Source organism: Thermobia domestica, chromosome 15, assembly GCF_964235325.1.
Source record: "Thermobia domestica chromosome 15, izTheDome1.hap1.1, whole genome shotgun sequence".
NCBI lineage: Eukaryota > Metazoa > Arthropoda > Insecta > Zygentoma > Lepismatidae > Thermobia > Thermobia domestica.
In genome coordinates, this window is record NC_137468.1 from 167,769,887 (window position 1) to 167,777,659 (window position 7,773).

The 7,773-nt window shown below is 37.1% G+C and overlaps 1 long non-coding RNA gene across 1 annotated transcript in view; it reads right to left on the bottom strand.

The window, feature by feature from the left end:
* The window catches only part of LOC145671947 (uncharacterized), a 388,703-nt gene extending 381,304 nt beyond the window's left edge, over positions 1–7,399 (bottom strand). The window contains exon 1 of the long non-coding RNA XR_014128595.1: positions 7,010–7,399. This is a non-coding gene — a long non-coding RNA (uncharacterized LOC145671947). The remainder of the gene's footprint in view (positions 1–7,009) is intronic.
* Between the last annotated feature and the right edge of the window lie 374 nt (positions 7,400–7,773).

Here is a 7,773-nt window from a genome sequence, read left to right on the forward strand (position 1 = left end):
CCCCGATCAACTGTGGGTGATGAACGACTATATGTCCTACGTCTCCTGAGCGTTTACCGTGAACGAGTAAAAGACAATAAAGATTTTGTGGATAAAGTCATCAATAAATTCGCAGTGAAACCTAGCCACTTTTACTGGCATTCATAACAGTGCAGGAAGAAAGCTACAGGAAGAGGTATATAGTTGTATAAAAATTATATTTATGCTCTCCAAATAAAATACTTATTTCTATTTCTACAACAGCATTGAGAATTTAAGATATTGTGGTTATTTAATATTATAAACATTCATAAGAAACAAGTCTGATTGTTCTCGGTCTTACACATATTACAAATATATAAAGATAATTAAATCTGAAATGACCTGATTCGACCTCCTTAATAGCCTAACTACAAAGATAAGTGGATATTGAAATGATCTGACTTTCACCCACCATTCCTGAAAAGAATTCTGACAATGCCCTGCTTGTTATGCTTTTTTTTAAAGTTAAGAAAATTAGTCCCTGTTAGTATTTTAAAATAATGCGGATCCCTCCGTCGGGATATCAAAGAAGATGTGCCGTTGTAATTTATTGTTTCCTGAATAAAATTCTTGACCAATATTACAAGAATCAGGACTATTATTCTTTTTCAAATTTTACTTCGGAAGTTGTTTGAAGAATAAATGAGTATTACTATGATTTCATGAGCAAGAGAGATATTTACAAACCAAGTGCACTAGACAAATAGACAAACAAGCAACAATATATAAAGTTATTTATATTTAGTGGTATCATTTATACAATTTGCCTGAACTCGTTGTTAAAATTTCTCAGATTTCCGGAACCGGTTCTTAAAACCCTCTCTTCTCATCTAGGTCCTATACTTACGAAAGAAAAATCTCCACTACTATTTTTGAAAATCACTACAGAAAATATCAAGATACTGTATAACTTAATTCTAGTTATTATTACTATTATCATTGGAACAAATAATAACGATCTTAATAATAATACTGTCAACTACTAATAAATATTAATATATATTTCCGTTGTTTTATCTTCTTGCTACTGTAGCTTTTTTTTTTTTTTAATCAGTCAACATATTTATATACTAAACTACTAAAATATAAAGTATAGGGGAAAAAACAGTATTATTCACAAAATGGTTTACAGAAAAAAATGCAAATGAAATGAAATCTTTGAGTTTTATGTCAAATGGTTATGCCGGCTAGGCTAAAGGAGACGGTGATGATGAGTAATGAATGAAATGGTGGAATGAAGAAAGTGGGAGAAAATGGGAGATCCCGGGAAAACCCACGGAGACGGTGTTTGTCCACCACAAAGCTCGCTTGGCGTGAGCTGGGTTCGAAGCATGGACCCCATGCACCAGAGGTGAATGTTCTCTCAATAAGGCACCATGGCCCGAATTAGAGAAAAGTGACCTGGAGACCACAATATTATCTGTTGCTCTAGCTATCAAAGCGTCATCCAATAAAACGATTGTGGCTGAAAATAGCAACGCATCAATTGTTTTAATACGATTTCATGTCCCAAACATCATATCAACATTAACAAGTAGCACTGTCACGTGTGCATCTCGAGAAGGAATTTTGTGTATATGCCATGGTATTTTCTCAGAAATAGTAGTACATTTCTATCACTTTCGGCTTTGGCAGAGAGATTAAAGTGGAGAGATAGAATATATTCTTAGGATACTTAAGCCCTAATTGATTGCAGAAAATCCTTTTTCGCTCTTTATTACCCTTTTTGCTCTATAGTAGTCAACGTTAAAAACGGCAATGATTGGTTTCTATCATTTTCGGTTTGAACATCACCCACACCCAGGAACTCAATTCCTCAGTTCTGACCCTTTACATGATAGCCAAAACTGATAGTGATTCACGAAACAGTTCTTGAGATTTTTTTTATAATTACTGATATATTCATTAATTACAGTGATATCACTGCTGCCCATTTTGAGGGAAATGATAAAGGATGTTATAAAATAGAGGATCTGCCCATACAACAAAATCGTGAAGCCATACGTCACAGCTTCGCCACACCTACTCTGCCCATTCCGCGCCACTAAGATCGCAATATTTCGAGCCAACAATCATGGCGGAAACGAGAGTAGCCAATCAGACGTGCCGGCTCAGACGATGCTCGATTGTTTTTCGGCTTCATTGAGTTCATATGATGAAGATACGTATGGGCAGATCCTCTATTTTATAACATCCTTGGAAATGATAAACGGTTTTTGATCCTGCTTAGTTGGGACGGAACTACAGTGTCATTACCATTATGTGTATATTTCACAACAAGTTTTTCATAGTGATATTGGTGTATCATAGTGTTTATAGTGTTTTCTTGTGTCTAAACAGTATCTCAAGTGTGTCAGTGTAGCGGTGCGGTTACCTTTCACTAATTACAATTGTGTATTTTCTCAAAATAATCTTCCAGATTATTTTTTTCCAGTGTGGGGGGTGCAAGGATCCCCACATCACAACAGACGCACGTGACAGCTCAACACGTGCTAATGATTATAAACAACCTAGCAGACAACAAGCTGACACGAAAGACACCGAGGAACACCGAAAGAAGACGGACCCCACGGAAGGACCCAAAGAGGACAAATAAAAGGAGGACCACCGAGGGACCCAGCATCAATCGTCCAACTGATCAAATCACCTACACCGCCCTGAGGTCGCACTGGACTAGGGGTACACCTATCCTTCCCGAGGTCGCACTGGACTAGGGGTCCTTTCTACAACCAAGCCCCGCAAAACTGCCTTGAGCCGAGGGGGCTATCCTTCCAGACTCACCGGAAGCGGCAGGTACCTTGGAGACTGCCTTGAGAGAAGGGGCACCGTCCAAAACACCTATTCTTCTCTTACTTGGGCATTAACAAGAGAAAACACTATTTTACTGTTTGTAATCAAAGACGTTTTGTATTTAACAAATTTTATAATAAATTGGTGAAGGGGATAAATCTCGGTCCATTATTGACTCTACCAAAATAATTACAAAATAAAGGAGTTTCAGTAAACCAAACTCCCTAAAAACTAAAAGTTTACTGAATATCCTTATGTCTAGTTGCAAAGAAAAATAATTTGTAATTTCAGTATCTAAAGTCTTCATCGTGGTTTATTATAAAATTGTCTTGCATTTCACATCGGTTGTTTAAGCTGATGGCTATTTTAAAGATTCAAAATTTGTTACTTTATGAGACTGTCGTGGCGTTTGTAAACAGCTGGGAAACTTTGTTGTCTTGGTTCCTGTCAACTTTGACGAGCAGGTTATCAAAACTGATTACATACTGAAACAACGGTTTGCAAATATGGAAAATTTAGAAGGCAAATTGAACTGCTTACTTTAAACGTCCAGTGTTTAAAACTGAGTATGTTACATTAAGTATTTCCACAATTTATATCTTATTTCAGAAGAGTACACGTTTACAATCATATTAATTTATTTTATTTGCTTTTTAGTGCCGAAGTTATCTTTTCTATCATAGCTACAAGAAAAAACGAGTCCGGTAAAGAAACTAAATGAAATAAAATCTTTCAGTTTAACGTTCCACGCTTATGCTCTTTAGGCTAAGTGAAACGATGATTAAGACAAGTTAATGGTGAAAGAAACGAGAGTATCCTGAGAAAACTCACGGACACGATGTTGTCCACCACAAACTTACTTCGGCGGAGATCGAACCACGGACCTCACGCACTTGAGATAAGCGCTCTACCACTGAGCCACCGTGCAACCTCCGCACAAAAAAAAAAAAAAAAAAAATGTTCATAAAGTAATCTCGGAGTATAACGTCGTCACAAAATATCGCAGCTCTTTCAAACATCTTAGCACACCACATATGTAGCAAATTTTAATTTCTAAATATAAATATTAGTGTAGAAAACCATATTTAATTTTCTTAAAAGGTATTAGTAAGATTATAGGGTGTAACTAATTCATCCAAAAGAATAAATGCATTAAGGACCCGGCCGATGCCTGATCCTGTAATTCAGCCCTTTTGAATAAGAATTAGTGTGATAGGAAAGTCATATACTCAAGAAATGATCTTGTATATGGGTTAACTACTGTATCGCAGGACCAATTTTAGGAAATTTACCAGATGAATTGGAGAATATATTTTGGTTTGTGAGGAAGAGTGAGTGAAAGTAAGGTGAGAGGAATTGCTGAAGTTAAGAAAATACTTATTGATGTTAGTTGTTTTTGATGTTGTAAGCGGCACTATATAGGGAGGCAGAAGGGACTATTTGGCGAAGAGGTACTCTTGTTTTGATTTATGGGAAAGGCAGTATGAAAATGGTGCGTAAATAACTATATTGCCAAGCATTGTGCTTGTTTTACCGAGTTGTACTAAAACAAAGAATGTCAATTGTTGAAATTGTGTGAAAGGCACGGTCTACTAAACAGGCGAACAGTTTGTCGTAAGTGTAGAAACGAATTGAAACTACAGAAAAGAAGACGAACGTCTAAATAAACCTAATTTAGTACATTTTGGTACCTTTTTTTAGATGGCATTTAGAATCTCCCCCACAGCTGTGCAACACATAAGCCATGCATTTTAACACATATGGTGTGTTTTTCCACTATCCTCGTTTATACGCATACCCACCGCCGCTGACGTGCCTGCTCTCTACGCACGCAATCCCATCCCTACCGCTCGGGCCTCCATGCTGCGCTCCAGTCCTGACTCTGTTAGATAGAATTCGTGCTTTTTAGTGGCCAGCTAGCACAAGTTGGTTCGAGTTTTATGCACTAGTTTTTATGCCATACGTCCATACAGTATTTTGAACAATAATCTCTACGAAGTGAGAAAGGGTCACAACCTCGTATTTTGGGGGAGAAACTAAATATTATTTACTTTTTTTTCGATTTTCGTGTGATCCGGCTATACAGCAGTAATGCCTTGTATATTGGCCTGTGCATCCGTCAACTGTACCATATTTAAGTACCATATCCTGTAACTGTACCAACTATACCTGACCGTGGTTCAGACTCCAACAATTATAGTACGTATGTACCGTCTTTCAGAAATCCGATGCTGCATAAGAACGCAAAACATAAAAACTCAATGTGGTTCCTTTGGGAAACAGTAATTTACATTGAATGCTTATTTTCTTTTAAAATATTGGCAACACTATAATACAGTTTATTCGCCTAAAGCATAAGCCTAACGGGAAACAGTTACTTTAATCGAATGTCTTAGATTATTTTTGCTAATTATAATAAATTATGTTGAATGAATCCGTTATAATTCTACCGACATAACATGACAACGAAGAATCTTCAAGGAAATATGTATATTTGGTCTAGGAATTAATTCGTGCGGTTGGTACGCACACATTGAAGCTGTAGTACAAACACAAAATACATAAATACCTTAAGAAAAATATTGTCCATCGCTAGCCACCACTTTCGCCCATCTGTCAGGCAATGTACGGATTCCGTGGCGAAAGAAGTCCTCATCCTTGGAAGCGATCCAGTCAGAGACCCATGTTTCGATATCTTCTGAAGAAGTAAACCGCTGTCCAATCAAATCGTTGTTCATGCAATCGAACAAGTAGTAGTCCGAAGGAGCAACGTCTGGTGAATACGGCGGGTGGGGTAAAACTTCCCATCCGACATTTTCTAAATAGGTTTTGACCGGTTTTGCGACATGTGGGCGAGCGTTATCATGTTGAACAATAAGTTTATCATGTCTGTTCTCCCATTCTGGTCGTGTTCTGGCCAGACCTTGCTTCAAACGCATTAATTGTCGTCGATAACGTTCTCCATTCATAGTTTCACCCGGTTGCAGCAGCTCATAGTACACCACACCTTTCATATCCCACCATATGCACAGCATAACCTTTGCACAGTGAATATCTCGTTTTGGTTGTGATGGACCTGGTTCACCTGGTTTCACCCAGGCCTTTTTTCGTTTAGGGTTCTCGTAATGGATCCACTTCTCATCACCCGTAATAATTCGATGCAGAAACCCCTTTCTGCTCTGTCGTTGAAGCAGCAATTCGCAAATGGTTTTTCGTCTTTCAACGTCTCTGTCTTTCAATTCATGTGGAACCCAATTTGACATCTTTTGAATCATTCCCATGGCTTTCAAGCGTTTGGAGACTGTTGTTTGATCAACGCCTAATGCTGCTGCAAGTTGTTCCTGCGTTTGACACGAATCCTGCTCGAGCAATGCTGCCAATTCTTCGTCTTGAAATTTTTTTGGCTGTCCAGCTCGCTCTTGGTCTGCCAAGCCGAAATCACCACTTCTAAACCGTGCAAACCACTTCTGACACGTTCGCTCAGCTAGAGCATGGTCACCATACACTTCCACCAAAATACGATGACTTTCAGTCGCACTTTTCTGCATGTTAAAGTAAAGCAGCAGGACACCCCGCAAAAACACTTTATCAGGCACAAATTGCGCCATGTTCACTTAACTACAAACTGGTGTTGTTGACGCTTTAATCCACTGCCCTATACTACGAACGATACGCGATGACAGGGGTTTGCAACACATGTGTGGATACACGGAACTGTGGGACGCTCCGTTCGTTGCGCCATCTCTTGTCCACCCGCACGAATTAATTCCTAGACCAAATATATATTGATCCAAATGTGAACACTTGTCATATTCTGAAATAAATTAAAAAAAAAAAAAAAAAAAAAAAGTGATTATAACTCATTTATCAATATAATAGTTTGAAAATACATTTTCAGTAATTGGCATTTTAGTAAATTTTACCTTACTTTCCTTCATATTTTCATAAATTCTCTTTTACAAAACTTAAAGCACATAATGCATGTATGACTCGTAAATACCGTTACACAACCCGTTACCGACATACTACGATGCGTTACATGTATCGTCAACGATTTAAATTGTACTCTGTTAGTTAAATATGACCAAACTGCTAATACTTATGCAAATAAATCCAAATCACAACATGACAAATCGTTTTACTTAAATATACTGCAAAATAATTTAGCAATATTGAAGTCATCGTAACATTCGCTTACCGAGTTAAGTCACAATTTCGTGAAGGATGGATGTTTATTATATGGAGTTATTCAAGAATGATAACACACCACAAAACGCGTATAAAAAATATGTACACTTATTTATGCAACATTAACTTTAAAAACCCACACAAACACTTCTCACACACAATATTTTACACTTGCACTACCGCTACACGAAACACTGCATCCGCGATTGACATGTTGTTGCCGGAAACATTACTTCCTTATAAACAAAAGTTGTTTTCGTACTGTGAAAAAGTTCAGTAGCTTCATAGTATCATTTTGATAAGTTCTAAATTAGTAATTGCTTTACTTATTTATACGTGAATGATCTAAGAAAGAAATTTCTTTCTCAGAAAGTGTTAATACGTGCGTTGACAATATTACATTTGAGTTACGTAGTAGTTCTCAGCTGTTTAATGTTTACAAACTAAGTCAGCTGAGCTGCAAACGTCAAGAGTTCCCGTGATTTAGCATGTTGAAGAGTTTAAACCATGGTTTTATTTAATAACGATGAATGCCATTTCTATTCGAAATGGACTTTCATTCTCAGTCTTTCTTTCGGTATAAACACTAGAAAACTTCATTATGATAATAAACGAACCCGAGAATGACTTATAATGATTTTGTGCAGTAAAGATTAAAAATTACGCTTCGATTAGAGCAAACTTGTTGAATTATTTAAACGAGAGTTCATATTATCTCTGTTCCCTATTAACTTCTGTTAACATCAAACCAACGTTAATAACTACATATTGACA